This window comes from Nerophis ophidion, linkage group LG06 (genome assembly GCF_033978795.1).
Source record: "Nerophis ophidion isolate RoL-2023_Sa linkage group LG06, RoL_Noph_v1.0, whole genome shotgun sequence".
Lineage (NCBI taxonomy): Eukaryota > Metazoa > Chordata > Actinopteri > Syngnathiformes > Syngnathidae > Nerophis > Nerophis ophidion.
The window spans coordinates 16800695-16821024 of NC_084616.1; the positions used below are offsets into that span (position 1 = coordinate 16800695).

The window sequence follows — 20330 nt, forward strand, 5'->3', positions numbered from 1 at the left end:
GCCCTTTCCCAACTACTTTCCCACATGTTGCAGCCATGAAAGTCTAAGTTAATTATTATTTGCAAAAAAAATTAAGTTTATGAGTTTGAACATCAAATATCTTGTCTTTGTAGTGCATTCAATTGAATATGGGTTGAAAAGGATTTGCAAATCATTGTATTCCGTTTATATTTACATCCAACACAATTTCCCAACTCATATGGAAACAGGTTTTGTAATAATAGAAATAATAATGGCGTAAATTAAAAATAATGGAATATAGTAAAGTTAAAGAATTGCATCCAAAACATGGCGGTGCTTGGATGACGAACATGTTTAAGCACAGTTTAAAGCATGGGTGTCAAACTCTGGCCCGCTGTGTAATTTCATTTGGCCCTTGAGGCAATATCAAATTAACATTAGAGCTGGCCCGCCGGTGCTATACAGCGGTGCCGCTGTAACACCGCATTCACCGATTCCCCGAGAGACTCTCGAATTTCAGTGCCCCTCCCGAAAATCTCCCGGTGCAACCATTCTCCCGAATTCCACCCTTAAAGGCACTGCCTTTAGCGCCCCCTACAACCTGTCGTCAAGTCTGTTTTTCCTCCTCACAAACAGCGTGCAGGACCAGTCACGTAATATATGTGGCTTCTACACACATGTAAGTAAATGCAAGGCATACTTGATCAACAGCATACAGGTCACACTGAGGGTGGCCATATATACAACTTTAACACTGTTACAAATATGCGCCACACTATGAACCCACACCAAACAAGAATGACCAACACATTTTGGGAGAACATCCGCACCGTAACACAACATAGACACAACAGAACAAATACCCAGAACCCCTTGCAGCACTAACTCTTCCGGACCACTACGATATACACACCCCCTCCCCGCTACCAACAACCCCTCCTCCCTAACCCCGCCCACCTGAGCCCCGACATTAACTGAGCAGTAAAAAGGCGTCAATGGTTGATTTATTCATTGTTATTTTATTTTCAAATGTATTAGCCTCTGGAAAAAGTTCATGTTGATATTTACCTCAGAAGGCTCCAAATACAAAAGAGGCATTCAATTTTTGTTTAAATTTGATTTGATATACCATTGATATTTTTGAATTATTATTGTTATTATTATTTGAAACTCAACTTTGCATGTCACTATAAAGTTACATAAGCCTTGCTTGTTCAATATTCAATGAAAAACTTGTTTGGGTCCCTATTAAAAGGTTAATTTGTTCAACCTCGGCCCCGCGGCTTTGTTCAGTTTTAAATTTTGGCCCACTCTGTATTTGAGTTTGACACCCCTGTCCTACATGTTTCATCCATCCATACCTTTTCTACCGCTTGTCCCTTTCTTGGTGCTATCGAAAATAAACATTGGTGCTGTTTTGTTTTTAATGTTTTATCATCATTAACACAGGTGTGAAAAATAATAAAATGGTGGTAACATTAACATGATAATGGCACAAACGTCTTGCACGGTGTCACAAATGTGTTTTGATATTATCACCGTACATTCATGTTTGCACCACAGATCCCCTTGTAGTGGCAGCACTCGTGCATGCTACCACCACATTGCATGACTGCAGACCAGAGTTATTGTTAGACGTACTGGGTGTGTGGTGCGGCCTCATCTTCAGTGGATGGTAGGGGTGTAACGGTACGTGTATTTGTATTGAACCGTTTCGGTAAGGGGGTTCGGTTCGGAGCTGTACCGAACAAGTTTCCACACGAACATATGAAGTAGCCGCCTAAGCTAAAGTCTTAACAAGCTGCTCCGCTCCGTTCTGCCTCTGTCTCCTACACAGCACCCAGCATTGTCCCACCCACACAACCATTTGATTGGTTACATATATAGCGGTAATAGCCAATCAGCAGTGCGTATTCAGAGCGGTAACAACCAATCAGCAGTGCGCATGTAGTCAGCGCTTCAGCGTCGAGCAGATAGGTGTTTAGCAGGTGAGCAGCGGACTCTCCCCGAATTATAAAAAACACCTCTCAGTCAACGTTCTAGATGATGTTCTAGAAACAAACTGCAGCTCAGCTCGCTCACAGTCCTGGCTTGAGGTGGTGGCTAATTAACTTTTAGCGTAACATTAGCTCATTTTGTGTGTGTGTGTGTGTGTGTGTGTGTGCTAGTGATATAATAATGTAAGTGCATCATTAAGCCTAAATAAACTCCATGGTGTTCAGGGATGAATAGTCTCTCCTATTGCTGTTGTACTATTTTTTCAGCTATTGTTACATTAATCATTACTAATGGAGCAGCCTAGTTTTGAATGGCAGGGTCCCTGCTATCACATGTTGATAAAAATATAACATTTACATAATAAAAATCAACTAAGGCTTCCCAAATGCTGTAATAAATTAAGCACGATGAGTTGACTTCAAACTGTTTAATGTCGCACTTTTCATATGTAGAAGAACATTTTTGTCATTTTGTTCAATCTAAGCAACAACTTGAGGGAGTTTAATGTGGATTAACGTGGGCAGAATTGTTATAGTGTTCCCAATGTTAAAAGGATATAGCCATTGTTTACAAATTTGGTAAATAAATAACCAAAAAATTAATATTTTGTTGTTTTCTTACTGTACCGAAAATGAACCGAAGCGTGACCTCTAAACCGAGGTACATATCGAACCGAAATTTTTGTGTACCGTTACACCCCTAGTGGATGGTAAACCTAAACTGCTATACCAGCTGTACACTGACTACTGTAAAGTGTATCAAAATGTACTTCTCTTCAATAGTCCCTTTGTCAGCTACTATTTTAAACACATAACATTGTTATCTGCAGCATTGTCAGTGCAGCCCATTGAGGTTAACTGTGTGAACGCGCGTGTGTGCGTGTGTGTTCTTCCTGCAGGCTAACTGGCTGTGAACCAAAAGCCAAAACAAAGCTGCAATGTGATGCGAGCGCATGAACACTCTCAGCCATCTGCTGTGGTTATATCCAACGACAGGCTGCTTAGATGCTTTTTAAGGATGCACAACCAAAAGAACATGCACGCACGCACGCGCACGCACGCGCACGCACGCACGCACGCACGCACGCACGCACGCACGCACGCACGCACGCACACACACACACACACACACACACACACATACATTATTGTATTTCTTACCTTCTTGAGATCTGAGGAAAAATGCCTACCTCTTTGGGACCACCCATTTTAGATATAAAAAGATGTGTATTAACAACATTAATAATATATACATACTATGCAAAGATAAAAAAGTAAGCTTTTATTGATGTTATTTTTTTTGTTTGTAATTGGGTTTTTAAATATTCATTATTAACTTCAAGTTATTACAGTATGACTCTATATACATTTTTATTTTTATTAATTTCAATTTCTTACACACACTTATTATATATGTTGACCAGAGGGGGCGCACTTCTTTTTTTAAAACCCACTTGTTATTTCTACCAGACACAGTCATTATTTGAAAAATCCCTCCTTTTTGGGACCACCCTCATTTTGATAGATGTCACCACCAGGGGTGCAAATGAGACATTCTCTATTAGATGCAATCGCTTTCTGTATTGGGGCCATGATTTATGTTCCAACTTGTTCACAACTCCTCATATGGAAGCTACTTTTCCTTCTTGCTGTCTCAACAAGGCTAGAAATACAAGAACATGCACACTCCTGCAATTGTGACCATCTTGAGACCTGAGAAAAGTGCCTCTCTCATTAGGACCACCCTTTCTAGATATATGAAGATTTGTATTTACAATATTATTAATATATGCATAAAATGCAAATCTAAAAAATATTTGTATTTACAACATTAAAAATAAATACGTACTATGTAAATATAAAAAGGGTTTTTAATCTTCATTATTTACTTTGTTATTACAGTATGTCTCTATATTAGAGATGCGCGGAGAGGCAATTATATCATCCGCATCCGCATCACCAAAGTCGTCATCCACCCGCCGTCCACCCAAACCAACATTTTATCAGGACCGTACCCGCCCGCCAACCGCCCGCTGAAATACATCAGAGGTTGTCCGACTTTACCACTTACAGAAATATTTAAACCTGTTTCACAGAGTAATGAAGACAATTGGAGCCGCTAACGTTCCCGCAACTATCCAATAGCGTTCATCATGATTACAAGAATATGGGCGTACTGTGAAGCCATTGCCTTAGACACCTTCAACAACATGTACGAACCGATTGTTGGTCCGGCAACATGTGTCCAGCTTCCGCAATTACAAGATTGAAAGGCATACTGGGTGACACAGAGTACACTGATGGTTGTGATATAAACAACTTCAACACTTACTAATAATATGCGCCACGCTGTGAAGCCACACCCAACAAGATTGACAAACACATTTTGGGAGAACATCCTCACAGTAACACAACATAAACGCAACAAAACAAATACCCATAATCCCTTGTATCCGTAACACTTACTGAATATATTTTACACCCCCGCGCTCCCAACCCCGCCCACCTTACCTACGCACGGGGGGTGGGGGTTGCTGCTAGCGAGGTGTATAAAATAGTCAGGAAGTCTCATGAATACAAATGATTATGGGTATTTGTTGTGTTGCGTTTATGTTGTGATACTGTGAGGATGTTCTCCCGAAATGTGTTTGTCGTTCTTAATTGGTGTGGCTTCACAGCGTGGCGCATATTATTAAGTGTTAAAATCACAACCATTAGTGTACTCTGTGTCACCCAGTATGCCTTGCAGTCGTGTGCGTGTGTCTGCGGAAGCCACACACACACAACATGATGCTGGACTGACAAGCAGATCGTACATGTTGTAGTAGGCGACAAAGCCAATGGCATCGTAGCACACCCTAATACTTATTATCTGGGTGACTACCGGCACTCGTTCAGGAGAATAATAGCGTCTCTTATTGTCTTCTTCGCTTTATGACACGGGTCTTCAATGGCACTTTGAATGGCAAAGGATGCCCATCACAAAACCACGCATATCAAATATTTCTGGATGGTTCAACCGCCACCCGCCCGAATCTAATTAAAATCTATTTTTTCGTCATGTCAACCGCCCGACCCGCGGACTCCACGGATGACACCGCAAACCGCGCATCTCTACTCTATATACCAATTTTTTATTTTTTTTTATTAATTTTGGCCAAAGGGGGCGCATTTCAATCTCTTACACACACTTGTTTTTACATATGTTGGCCAGAGGGGGAGCACTTCTAAAAGCGACACACAGTCAATATGAAAATCCCTCCTTTTTGGGACCACCCTCATATTGATAGATGTCACCACCAGGGGTGCAAATGAGACATTCTCTATTAAATGCAATGTTATTGGGACCATGAATTATGTCATCACTTGTTCACATCTCCTTAAATGGAAGCTACTTTTCCTTCTTCATGTCTCAAGAAGGCTAGAAATACAAGAACACACACATTTGCATTCAATGGAAGACTGGGTTCATGTGAAGAACATACCATGGCCATCTTACACCCCAAGTGAGAAACTGCTGGACTACTAATAATTTCATTTCTAACACGGACATCAAAGTGCATATAGGATATTTTTTAAAAGCAGGGGGGAAAAAAAGGTGTACCCCGCCTTCCGGCCGATTGCAGCTGAGAAAGGTTCCAGCACCCCCCAACTCCTCGAAAGGGATAAGCGGTAGTAAATGGATGGATGGATGGATGGAGAAAAAAAACCTATGACAATAAAGTCATGACAGCAGCTGTTGTTTACAGGTGTATGTAGACTTTTGACCACGACTGTAAGTTTGATGTTTTGTTGTATTTTAGTGAAGTCATTTATAAAATGTAAACATTGCAGGCTATAGGTTACTAGGGGCGAGTAGCTACGCAACAGCTAAGCACAAAATAGCACACAGGCTGGACATATGGGCGGTATGGCTCGTTTGGTAGAGCGGCCGTGCCGGCGGTTTCAGCGTTGCGGGTTCGATCCCGGCTTCCGCCATCCTAGTCATTGCAGCTGTGTCCTTGGGCAAGACTCTTTACCCACCTGCTCCCAGGTTATATGTAAAAATTAGATATTGGGTTTCACTATGTAAAGCGCTTTGAGTCACTAGAGAAAAAGCGCTATATAAATATAATTCACTGTTATATAAAACATTTAAAAAAAACACACAGCCTCGAGCACGTGCTCGGTTGTTACGTTTACATCTTGCAACGTCAAACATTTATTTGTATGTTGTTCTTTTTTCTTCTTAAATGCAAAGTTTTTCTATTTGTATTTGATCCTCCACAGACCACTTATGGATTTGTGAAGTACACCGGCACTTTAAAAGCCTGTCGTTCATAATCTTTATGAAAGACAAGACGGCGGATGGATTTTTATTTTTGAATACATTCTAAATATTAAAGTACAGACACAAAAAATAAAAGGTATGGAAGCATTAAAGGACACTAAGGACATAAAAGATATTGAAATAGCACTGAGATAATCCAATTTCCACATAAATAACAAGCAAATAATGAGCAATATATACAATATACAGGGTATCTGCAGGTTTCAGCAAGTCAAATTTAAGACTTTTTAAGACCTTTTTAATGCCACCTTGAATGAAATTTAAGACGGAAAAAAATTATAAAAAAATCAATAAATATAAGCGATGGTTTGGGATCCCACTGTACTACAACCTCAATGACAATCAGTCAAGTTTACTTTTTGTATGTTTATTAATAAACAAACTGATAAGCACCACTCTGCCAAACAGCTTATCAAAAATCTTGAGAGATCCAAAAACTTTGACATCCAAAACAAACAAACCAACACCAGTAAAAACATAACCGAGGTGAGGGTAAAAATAAATTAAATTTGGTCAATAAGTGCAAAAATAGTGCAAAGCAGTATTATAACGTCAACAACAAAACACTGAACACACACTCGAATGAGGCTCAGTTGAGCTTCAGCTGGCTGTTCTCATTCACGAGTTCTGCCTCAATTTTTTTCAGCTCACTCATTTCTTCTTTTTATCTCTTGAAGAAAAAATGAGTGAGCTGAAATCACTCACTTTTACTCAAAGACGTGCTGTAACTTTTACTCAAAGACGTGCCCCGAAAAAAAAACTGAATTTAAGGCCATTTGAGGAATTTCTAATAAATGTAATACTTTTTAAGGCCTTAATTTTAGATACATAAATTTAAGACTTTTTAAGACTTTTTAAGGATCCGCGGATACCCTGATATAGCATTTCTATATTGAAAATCCAGTCCATGTTCTCACTGTTACTTTAGCAAAGGCGAGCCAGACTGCAGTCTTTCCGGAAGTAACCCCGGAAGTAAACACTTCAATTACAGTCTTCTCAGGAATGGCGCGATTTTTAGCAATTTGAAAGGATTCCGGGCAATTAAAGTCAACATTTTCTGAACCGCGGAGAAGATTTCTCCCCCGTTTTTGGGGACAATTGCCTCGACGTCTGCTCTGAAGAGGGTGTTGGCGGCAGCGGCGGAACATTGATTGACCTAGGTAGCTGCTAAGCTAACGAAGCTATGTGGGTGGTAGATAACAGCCATGTAGCTATGTGGGCTCTATTGATAACCTCACTAACAACTTTAACGACGCCCTGCGCGACACTATTGATAGTATTGCACCGCTAATGCTAAAAAGGGCCCCTAAAAGGCGTACCCCATGGTTTACAGAAGAAACTACACCTCTTAAAGGGGAACATTATCACCAGACCTATGTAAGCGTCAATATATATCTTGATGTTGCAGAAAAAAAGACCATATATTTTTTCAACCAATTTCCGAACTCTAAATGGGTGAATTTTGGCGAATTAATCGCCTTTCTGTTTATGCCTCTGTGAGCGGCGACGTCACATCGGTACTCAACGCCATTTTTCCCTACCACATCACACGCATCGAGTCACATCAGTTCTGTTATTTTCCATTTTTTCGACTATTTTCCGATACCTTGAAGACATCATGCCTCGTCGGTGTGTTGTCGGAGGGTGTAACAACACAATCAGGAACGGATTCAAGTTGATTTACGTAGAATGTGCAGCCTCATTTGTAGCTATATTTACATCCAGCCTTTCCCTCCATCCACATTTAATGCCAAACAAACAAATACCAGTCGACGGATTTAAGTTGCTCCAGCGTCAAGAGATGCGAAAGTCCCTCGTTTGGTTTTTACCGGCGATGCTATGACAGAGATGGCACAGAGATGACAAGAATGTCTGGATATCCTGCGACACTCAAAGCAGATGCATTCCCAACGATAAAGTCAACGAAATCACAAAGGTGAGTGTTGTTGATTTTATTATGTGCTAATCAGACATATTTGGTCGCGGCAAGACTGCCAGCTAATCGATGCTAACATGCTATTTAGGCTACCTAAATCTAGACCAAAAATCACTTCATATTCTCTACTGCTCACTAGTGTTACCATATCTGAGTTACTGTGTAGAAGTATGGGGAAATAATTACAAAAGTACACTTCATTCACTAACAGTGTTACAAAAAAGATCAGTTAGAATAATACATAATGTTGGATATAGAGAACATACAAACCCTTTATTTATTGAATCAAAGATACTGAAATTCCACAACGTAGTGGAATTGCAAACAGCTAAGATTATACACAAAGCAAACTATAAACTGCTTCCCAAAAATATACAACAATTCTTCTCAACAAAAGAAGAGAAATATAATCTTAGAGAAAAATGTAATTTAAAACATTTGTATGCACGTACAACACTTAAGACGTTTAGTATATCAGTATGTGGAATTAAAATATGGAACGGATTAAGCAAAGCAATCAAACAATGTACTAATATGATCCACTTCAAGAAACACTTCAAACTGGAAGTGTTTACAAAGTACAAAAAAGAAGAACTATGATAATCATTCTGATTTTACTCACCCATTCATTCACAAAATGATCTTACTTATCTCATCGTATGGAATAAAACTTGCTTCACCAATTATTTATTTGTTTATTTATTTTCCTCGTGATTACTTATTACTTAAGGAGTATACATTGTGAATACACTGAGAACAGGAAGTGAATAAAAGTTTTAGCAAGTGTTATGTAAAGAAAAGGGGTAGGATTAAATAAGCTCTGCTTCTTCCTACTCCTTTTCGAACATGTTGAAAAGAGAAACTGGAAATTGTGATGTATCATGTTGTATGCTTGCATGTTCGAAATAAACTCAAACTCAACTCAACTCAAACTCAACCTGTATGTATATTTGAAACTATATTTTCATCCAGCGTTTCCTTCCTCCCACATTTAATGCGAAACAAACACTTACCAATCGACGGATTTAAGTTGATCCAGAGTCAATGCGAAAGTCCTGATCGCTTGGTCCGCACATTTTACCGGCGATGCTAAGACAGACATGCATGACCGAATAGCGTTAATAACTATTCGCTCAACAGCTTCAGTTTCTTCTTCAATTTCGTTTTCGCTATTTGCCTCCATACTCCAACCATCTGTTTCAATACATGCGTAATCTGTTGAATCGCTTAAGCCGCTGAAATCAGAGTCTGAATCCGAGCTAATGTCGCTATATTTTGCTGTGCTATTCGCCATTGTTTGTACTGGAATCGCTATGTGACGTCACAGGGAAATGGACAGTGGCTTAGGCAAATAGCGAAAATCAAGCACTTTAAAGCTTTTTTTAGGGATATTCCGGGACGGGTAAAATTTTGAAAAAAACTTTGAAAAATAAAATAAGCCACCGGGAACTGAATTTTATTGGTTTTAACCCTTCTGAAATTGTGATAATGTTCCCCTTTAAACTATCATGAAGAAAGCTGCAACGCAAGTGGCGGGCGATTAAACTTGAGGTTTTCCATCAAGCATGGAGTGATAGTGTAATAACTTATAAATCCATGCTTACTTTAGCTAAAGCTGATTACTACTCAAATCTCATCCGCCTCAACAAAAACGACTCTAAAAATGTGTTCAGTACAGTAGCATCGCTAACCCAACAAGGGACTCCTCCCAGTAGCTCCACCCACTCGGCACATGACTTTATGAATTTCTTTAATAAGAAAATTGAACTTATTAGAAAGGAGATTAAAGACAATGCATCCCAGCTACTACTGGGTTCTACAAACCCTGTTTCCATATGAGTTGGGAAATTGTGTTAGATGTAAATATAAAACGGAATACAATGATTTGCAAATCCTTTTCAACCCATATTCAATTGAATGTACTACAAAGACAAGATATTTGATATTCGAACTAATAAACTTTTTTTTTCTTACAAATAATAATCAACTTCGAATTTAATGGCTGCAACACGTGCCAAAGTAGTTGGGAAAGGGCATGTTCACCACTGTGTTACATCACCTTTTCTTTTAACAACACTCAATAAACGTTTGGGAACTGAGGAAACTAATTGTTGAAGCTTTGAAAGTGGAATTTTTCCCATTCTTGTTTTATGTAGAGCTTCAGTCGTTCAACAGTCCAGGTTCTCCGCGGTCATATTTTACGCTTCATAATGCGCCACACATTTTAGATGGGAGACAGGTCTGACTGCAAAAGGGCCAGGAAAGTACCCGCACTCTTTTTTTTACAAAGCCACGCTGTTGTAACATGTGCTGAATGTGGCTTGTCACTGTCTTGCTGAAATAAGCGGGGGCGTCCATGAAAACTACGGTGCTTAGATGGCAGCATATGTTGTTCCAAAACCTGTATGTACCTTTCAGCATTAATGGTGCCTTCACAGATGTGTAAGTTACCCATGCCTTGGGCACTGATGCACCCCCATACCATCACAGATGCTGGCTTTTGAACTTTGCGTCAATAACAGTCTGGATGGTTCGCTTCCTCTTTGGTCCAGATGACACGATGACGAATATTTCCAAAAACAATTTGAAATGTGGACTCGTCAGACCACAGAACACTTTTCCACTTTGCATCCGTCCATCTTAGATGATCTCGGGCCCAGAGAAGCCAGCGGTGTTTCTGGATGTTGTTGATAAATGGCTTTCGCTTTGCATAGTAGAGCTTTAAAAGCCTACTGAAATGAGATTTTCTTATTTAAACGGGGATAGCAGGTCCATTCTATGTGTCATACTTGATCATTTCGCAATATTGCCATATTTTGGCTGAAAGGATTTAGTAGAGAACATCGACGATAAAGTTCGCAACTTTTGGTCGCTAATAAAAAAGCCTTGCCTGTACCGGAAGTAGCAGACGATGTGCGTGTGACGTCACAAGTTGTGGAGCTCCTCACATCCTCACATTGTTTACAATCATGGCCAACAGCAGCAAGGGCGATTCGGACCGAGAAAGCGACGAGTTCCCCATTAATTTGAGCGAGGATGAACGATTCATGGATGAGGAAAGTACGAGTGAAGGACTAGGAGAAAAAAAAAAAAAAAGACTATACAGTGGGAGCGATTCAGATGTTATTAGACAAATTTACAAGGATAATTCTGGAAAATCCCTTATCTGCTTATTCTGTTACTAGTGTTTTAGTGAGATTATATGGCCGTACCTCTACAACCTGAAGGTCGGCCCTGCACCGTTCTTCAGCACCAGTCGACGGGTGGTGGTGATGCCCATGTCTGCCCTTCGCAAGGGACCCTCTTCGAAACACGATCTTTCGAAATGATCGCTGCATAATACACTGTACTTTGTGTGTGTGGGCCAATCCAATAGCAATAGAGTGCGGCAAGAAAGTGGCGTAAATCTGGCACTTTTGTCAACGGAATTTGGCACAGCAGGGGGGAAAAAAAGCCGGAGGGGTGTGGCCACGGGTGTGGTGGCCGCCAGTGTCTCTGAGGGAAGCCACGTTTCTCGACGAGGCGAAGGCGGCCGGTGGGGCCAGGCTGAGATTAATTTTTTTCCCCCTCCTCCACGGTGGAAGCATCCGACGGTCGGGGGGGCCGGTAAGAGGAGGCAAGAGAGTCCGCAGCTGCCTCTTTGACAGGCGCAGGAGGAATGACGCAAGCTCTCCGCTCATGTCTATGGTAAGAGCCGCCTTATTACCACCATTTTCTCACCAAAACCTGCCGGTTGACATGTGGTAGGGAACCGTGTTCGTTTGACCGCTCTGTTCCATAGTAAAGCTTCACCGTCATCTTTCGGGAATGTAAACAATGAAACACCGGCTGTGTTTGTGTTGCTAAAGGCGGCCGCAATACACCGCTTCCCACCTACAGCTTTCTTCTTTAATGTCTCCATTATTCATTGAAAAAATTGCAAAAGATTCAGCAACGCAGATTTCCATAATACTGTGGAATTATGCGATAAAAACAAGACGACTTATAGCTGTGAACGGTGCTGGAACAAACTGTCCTCTACAATGCGTGACGTCACACGTCATCATACCGCGACGTTTTAGCAGGATACTTCCGCGCGCAATTTAAAATTGCAATTTAGTAAACTAAACCGGCTGTATTGGAATGTGTTGCAATGTTAAGATTACATCATCGATAGATAAACTATCAGACCACGTGGTCGGTAGTAGTGGGTTTTAGTAGGCCTTTAACATGCACTTACAGATGTAGCAACCAACTGTATTTTGTGACAGTGGTTTTCAGAAGTGTTCCTGAGCCCATGTGGTGATATCCTTTAAAGATTGATGTCGGTTTTTGATACAGTGAAGGAACAAAGGTCACGGTCATTCAATGTTGGTTTTCGGCCATGCCGCTTACGTGGAGTGATTTCTCCAGATTCTCTGAACCTTTTGATGATATTATGGACCGTAGATGTTGAAATCCCTAAATTTCTTGCAATTGCACTTTGACAAACGTTGTTCTTGAACTGTTTGACTATTTGCTCACGCAGTTGTGGACAAAGGGGTGTACCTCGCCCCATCCTTTCTTGTGAAAGACTGAGCATTTTTGGGGAAGCTGTTTTTATACCCAATCATGGCACCCACCTGTTCCCAACTAGCCTGCACGCCTGTGGGATGTTCCAAACAAGCGTTTGATGAGCATTCCTCAACTTTATCAGTACCTATTGCCCTCATTCCCAACCTCTTTGTCACGTGTTGCTGGCATCAAATTCTAAAGTTAATGATTATTTGCACATAAAAAAAAGACAGCCCTTGAAAAGAGTGAAGTGAATTATATTTATATAGCGCTTTTTCTCTAGTTAAAGCGCTTTACATAGTGAAACCCAATATCTAATTTTTACATTTAAACCAGTGTGGGTGGCACTGGGAGCAGGTGGGTAAAGTGTCTTGCCCAAGGATACGACAGTGACTAGGATGGCAGAAGCGGGGATCGAACCTGCAACCCTCAAGTTGCTGGCAAGGCCGCTCTACCAACCGAGCTATAAATGACTAATGATCTATTGTTAGCGATGGATGCTGATGCGTCATCTATGTTGCTGCTTCTTGATCTTAGCGCTGCTTTCAATACTGTCGATCATATTTTATTTGAGCGTATCAAAACACATGTTGGTATGTCAGACTTATCCTTATCTTGGTTTAACTCCTATCTTACTGACAAGATGCGGTGCGTCTCCCATAACAATGTGACCTCGGAGCTGACGTGTGGAGTTCCCCAGGGTTCAGTTCGTGGCCCTGCACTCTTCTGCATCCACATGCTGCCGCAAGGTGACAACATACGCAATTACGGTGTTAGCTTTTACTGTGATGCTGATGACACTACATGTCCCTAAAGCTGACCAACACGACTGATTGTAGTCAGCTGGAGGTGCGTGTGGAGAGGGCGTGGCCTGCGGGCCTGCCGCGGAACGGGGTGTTGCCAGGACCGGCCTCGAAGACAGCGGCAGGTGCACAGATGGCCCAGGTGGGCCTTGTTATCTCATCACCTGTCGCCTTTTTTAGCAGGAGCTGTGATGAGACGAGTATTTGGAGTTGGAGGTGCTGCTGAGCGGACGCAGGAGAGAAAGACAGTTTGCTGGAAAGTAAAAGACTTTGCACCATTCTATGAAAATAAACTGTTTTACCCAGAATTCCTGGCAGTGTGGTGGTCTGAAGAACCCACTACAGGGCAACCTCTACAGCGCGTCTTAATGAAATTAAACAATGGATGTTTTTTGCAACTCAACGCTAAGAAAACGGAAATGCTGATTATCGGTCCTGATAGACACCGACATCTATTTAATAATACCACCATAACATTTGACAACCAAACAATTACACAAGGCGACTCGGTAAAGAATCTGGGTATTATCTTCGACCCCAACGCTCTCTTTTGAGTCACACATTAAAAGTGTTACTGAAACGACCTTCTTTCATCGCCCTAATGTTGCTAAAATGTGTTCTATTTTCAGGCATGTGATTTGAACACAATGAAAAAGACTGAAAACATTTCCGGGGGTCTGGGGGACAAAGGCCCCAAGCCAGGTCCAGGGCAACGCCCCCCGAAGTTCCTGGTTTTTCACCGATTTAACATGCTAAAATTAACAAAGACAGCACCATTTGAAGAAAATATTTTAGTGTTTAAAGACATTAAAACATCATTAATAGAACATACATACCCCAATTATCCTAATGAATCACTGTATATGGTTCAGTCCCAACAGTATTTAGTCACTAATATTTACATCTTGTGTTCATTTCACATCCACAGGTGTCACATTGATCAGTGTTATTATCTACAGTTTATTTACAGTATTACCACATTACTTCAATTCACTTCACACATTTACTTGCTCAGAGAGCCCTAACATGAGCTTTCCTTGCAAATTTCTGAGGATCCTGCATTTTCCTTTTGGTCGCTGCTTTTGTAGCCTCTTTTTTGGATTTCACTGCCAACATGTTTAGTATTGTTTACTCATATTTGAAAATAAGAAATAATAATAATGTGAGGACACTGTCATATTGCATGAAACAAGTGTGAAAATATTTACCTTCAAGATTGTTACACCACTGACAATATTGTTTCAAGAGACTACATAAGAACTTAATATTACAAAATAGTATTATATGCAAATGTATTTCAAATAAATTGTTAAATGGAATCAATAATGCAACTCTTTGAATTTCATAATATATTTTCACGTTATTCAGGTGTACTGGAGAGGAGGCTTCGCCGGATAGTCGAACCTCGGATTCAGGAGGAACAGTGTGGTTTTCGTCCTGGTCGTGGAATTGTGGACCAGCTCTATATTCTCGGCAGGGTTCTTGAGGGTGCATGGGAGTTTGCCCAACCAGTCTACATGTGCTTTGTGGACTTGGAGAAGGCATTCGACCGTGTCCCTCGGGAAGTCCTGTGGGGAGTGCTCAGAGAGTATGGGGTATCGGACTGTCTTATTGTGGCAGTCCGCTCCCTGTATGATCAGTGTCAGAGCTTGGTCCGCATTGCTGGCAGTAAGTCGGACACGTTTCCAGTGAGGGTTGGACTCCGCCAAGGCTGTCCTTTGTCACCGATTCTGTTCATAACTTATGGACAGAATTTCTAGGCGCAGCCAAGGCGTTGAGGGGTTCCGGTTTGGTGGCCACGGGATTAGGTCTCTGCTTTTTGCAGATGATGTAGTCCTGATGGCTTCATCTAGCCGGGATCTTCAGCTCTCACTGGATCGGTTCGCAGCCGAGTGTGAAGCGACCGGAATGAGAATCAGCACCTCCAAGTCCGAGTCCATGGTTCTCGCCTGGAAAAGGGTGGAGTGCCATCTCCGGGTTGGGGAGGAGACCCTGCCCCAAGTGGAGGAGTTCAAATACCTAGGAGTCTTGTTCACGAGTGGGGGAAGAGTGGATCGTGAGATCGACAGGCGGATCGGTGCGGCGTCTTCAGTAATGCGGACATTGCATCGATCCGTTGTGGTGAAGAAGGAGCTGAGCCGGAAGGCAAAGCTCTCAATTTACCGGTCGATCTACGTTCCCATCCTCACCTATGGTCATGAGCTTTGGGTCATGACCGAAAGGATAAGATCACGGGTACAAGCGGCCGAAATGAGTTTCCTCCGCCGGGTGGCGGGGCTCTCCCTTAGAGATAGGGTGAGAAGCTCTGCCATCCGGGAGGAGCTCAACGTAAAGCCGCTGCTCCTCCACATCGAGAGGAGCCAGATGAAGTGGTTCGGGCATCTGGTCAGGATGCCACCCGAACGCCTCCCTAGGGATGTGTTTAGGGCACGTCCAGCTGGTAGGAGGCCACGGGGAAGACCCAGGACACGTTGGGAAGACTATGTCTCCCGGCTGGCCTGGGAACGCCTCCGGATCCCCCGGGAAGAGCTAGACGAAGTGGCTGGAGATAGGGAAGTCTGGGCTTCCCTGCTTAGGCTGCTGCCCCCGCGACCCGACCTCGGATAAGCGGAAGATGATGGATGGATGGATGGATTTTCACGTCGCTTTTTATTTTTAGAAAAACCCATTTATATTTAGCAAAGCAATAATTGGTTAATATTTAAAACAAACATGTGTATTTCGCAAGCAAATATTTTATAGCTTACCTCATCATTAACTACCTTGTCTGCAACTGAATTGGGTTGTTTGGGTGGATCTTTCCTCTCGATGTCTACGGCAGTTGTCGATGTAAACAAAGGATGAAGTCCGTAAGGTTTGCTCACTTTCGGTTGACATCCAAGAGTACCAGCTAGTGAAAAGTTCGCAGAACAAAGTCGTAACTTCCTTCTTCCCAACAGTATCAGTGATTTCCCTTTCCATCCAGTCCCATCGAAACTTATTTTTGACATGTTTATCAATTTCTTTTACTCGTGAAGCGTCCTTTCTCTCGAGAACCAACATCGTTTACATTTGGAAAATGGCTGTAGTAACGTCATCATTAGGGTTGGGTATGGATTGGAACCGGGACTAACTTTCGGATTCTCCCGGAATCATTCAAAAGTTTAAATTTCGACTCCTAGTTTCGATACCCAGTCCGCCGACCGGAAAAAAATAATAAGTCCGCCGACCCGGAAGAAGAAGCCGCTGAACACCAACGAAGAAGCGCCCACCACCAGAAGTGTTAGCATAGCCGAGCCTATGTAGCCGAGCCAGTCAGTCAAGCATGGATAGCGGGCCTCGACGGTCGAAAGTGTGGCTTTATTTTACTAAAAAAAATTAAATATCGGCGAAATGTAACACGTGCGACAGGACTGTTTCGTGTCTTCGACGAACATGATGAAGCACCTCCGAGTTCATGGAGTACAAATAAATGCGTGTCCCGTCTTCGACAGGAGACACTATCCGTCCAGAACGCTCACGCATCCTGCCTGAGAAGGCGGATATGGTCATTTTCCTAAACAAGAACTGTCTCTGATTTTTATACTGTACCTGCTGCTAATCTGGACTGGGTTTTGCAAGTTGTTTCTTATTGTTTATTTGCTTTTCTGCACCAGGTTAGCCCATCAGTGGGAGCACGGTAACATGTTTAAGTACCTGCAGCATACTACACTTGTGTGTGTAAATGTGTTTTCATGAGGTTTTCAAAAATAAAGCTCTCTTGATGAAAGTGTACTCCTGTGAAAATGTGTTCATAATTTATAATATTTATATTCAAGTTCATAGATTTGATATTTATATTCTAGTTGAAAACAGCCCTGTGAGGAATTTATTGTAAAGTTCATAAAAAGTGAAAATAATTAAAATTGATGGAGAATGTCAGACTTTCATTCAGAAAGACTGTAGGTTAGCTAGCTCATTTAAAATATCTTAAACTTTTTTTTGACCCTGCCTTTTTTCATTTTTTTTCATTTAAAGAATCGAGAATCATCAGGAATCGGAATCGAAACAAAGAATCGGAATCGTTCGAATTCAAACGATACCCAACCCTAGTCATTATTCATAACAGATGTCCTGATTGGTCACAATGAACATATCGACCAATCAACTACGGCGTAATATAAGCTACGTCTCGATTACAAAAGACGAATTGGCAAGTAAACGAATCTTGACTTAGGGTCGGAAAAAAAAACGGAAAAACGGAAGATCATTTTTTTTCCCACCCAGAGATTAAAAAAGACGGAATTCCGACTTTAGACAGAAAAATCACATGCCTGCCTTTTGTCCACGAGCGACCCTGACATTATCATTCATGCGTTTGTTACGTCTCGATTACTGTAACGTATTATTTTCAGTTCTCCCTATGCCTAGCATTAAAAGACTACAGTTGGTACAGTTTTGATATCCCTCTCTGAATGAAAGTTTAAAATGAGCATATATTAATGCAGTATGAAGAAGAATGTTTAAATGTAGACACATAGAATCGTCATACTGCTGTATTTGTTCTACAAGAAGGGACAGAGCCGCCTCTACTTCCTCAGGAGGCTAGGATCCTTCAAGGTCTGTACAAAGATGTTGAAGATGTTTTACGAGTCGGTGGTGGCGGGCGCTTTCTTGTATGCCGTGGCAGCGGGCTGAGAGTGAGGGACGCAAACAGACTGGAAAAGTTGGTAGAGAAGGCCAGTAACGTGGTGGGAGTGGAGCTGGACTCTCTGGCGGTGGTGTCAGAGAGGAGAAGTCTAGCAAACCTCCCACCCACTACACTCGGACCTTGCGGAGAGAATGAGCATGTTCAGTGGAAGGCTCAGACTCCCTAAATGCAACACGGAACGACACAGGAGGTCCTTCATACAGACAGCCATCAGACTGTATAATGCATATGTTGCTTCTTGACTGCACTTAAAGGCCTACTGAAACCCACTACTACCGACCACGCAGTTTGATAGTTTATATATCAATGATGAAATATTAACATTGCAACACATGCCAATACGGCCTTTTTAGTTTACTAAATTACAATTTTTAATTTCCCGGGAGCTTAGTCTTCGAAGCGTCGTGTAATGATGACGTGTACGCAAGACGTCACGGGTTTTTAGGAAGTATGAGCGCTGCGCACACACACAGCTAAATGTCGTCTGCTTTAACGGCATAATTACACAGTATTTTGGACATCTGTGTTGCTGAATCTTTTGCAATTTGTTCAATTAATATTGGAGAAGTCACAGTAGAAAGATGGAGTTGGGAAGCTATAGCCTTTAGCCACACAAACACACAGTGATTCCTTGTTTAAAATTCCTGGAGGTGAAACTTTCCTATGGATCAGAGCGCGGTCAAGAGAACATGGATCCCGACCACATGTCAACCAGCAGGTTTTGGTGAGAAAATTGTGGTTAAAAAGTCATTTCTTACCGGAGAAAAGCCAAGCTTGTGCCGTCCATAGCTGCCAATGACTCACATGAGACACTGCGCATCAAGACACCCGTGGCGACACCCTTCCGACTATCAGGTACTATTAAACTCACTAAAACACTAGCAACACAATAGAAAGATAAGGGATTTCCCAGATTTAACCTAGTAAATGTATCTAAAAACATCGGAATCTGTCCCAATGCAATCGCAGTTTTTTTTTTTTTCTCTAGTCCGTCGCTATCAATATCCTCAAACACAAATCTTTCATCCTCGCTCAAATTAATGGGGAAATTGTCGTTTTCTCGGTCCGAATAGCACTTTTTGTTGGAGACTCCCATTAAAAACAATGTGAATATGTGAGAAGCCATCAAACATGTGACGTCATCGTCTGCGACTTCCGGTAGAGAAAGAGCATTTCTTTTAGTACTGAAAGTTGCGAACTTTATCGTGGATGTTCTCTACTAAATCCTTTCAGCAAAAATATGGCAATATCGCGAAATGATCAAGTATGACACATAGAATGGACCTGCTATCCCCGTTTAAATAAGAAAATCTCATTTCAGTAGGCCTTTGAAGGGGAACATTATCACCAGACCTATGCAAGGGTCAATATATACCTTGATGTTGCAGAAAAAAAGACCATGTATTTTTTTTTAACCGATTTCCGAACTCTAATTTGCCAAAATTCACCCATATAAACGCCTTTCTGTTTATCGGTCTTTTAGCGATGACGTCAGAACGTGACGTCACCGAGGTAATAGACCCGCCATTTTCATTTTCACATTACAAACACCGGGTCTCAGCTCTGTTATTTTCCGTTTTTTCGACTATTTTTTGGAACCTTGGAGACGACATGCCTCGTCGGTGTGTTGTCGGAGGGTGTAACAACACTAACAGGGAGGGATTCAAGTTGCACCACTGGCAAGAAATCTGCCGCCAGACCACCATTGAATGTGCCGGAGTGTCTCCACATTTTACCGGCAATGCTAAGACAGACATGGCACAGAGATGTATGGATAACCTGCAGATGCATTTGCAACGATTAAGTCAACGAAATCACGAAGGTGAGTTTTATTGCTGTTGTTGACTTATGTGCTAATCCGACATATTTGGTCACGACATGACTGCCAGCTAATCGATGCTAACATGCTATTTACGCTAGCTGTATGTACATTTAAAAGTAGGTACCCACATTTAATGCGAAACAAACACTTACCAATCGACGGATATAAGTTGCTCCAGTGTCACAAGATGCGAAAGTCCTGATCGTTTGGTCCGCACATTTTACCGGCGATGCTAATAAGGCAGCCATGCTATGGGCCACTTCATTAGGTACACTCATG

General features: G+C 41.8%; 1 protein-coding gene across 1 annotated transcript in view; it reads right to left on the bottom strand.

Annotated features, from left to right (window-relative positions):
* Positions 1–20330, bottom strand: part of LOC133554284 (protein NDRG3-like) — a 75921-nt gene that overhangs the window by 54536 nt on the left and 1055 nt on the right. The window lies entirely within an intron of this gene.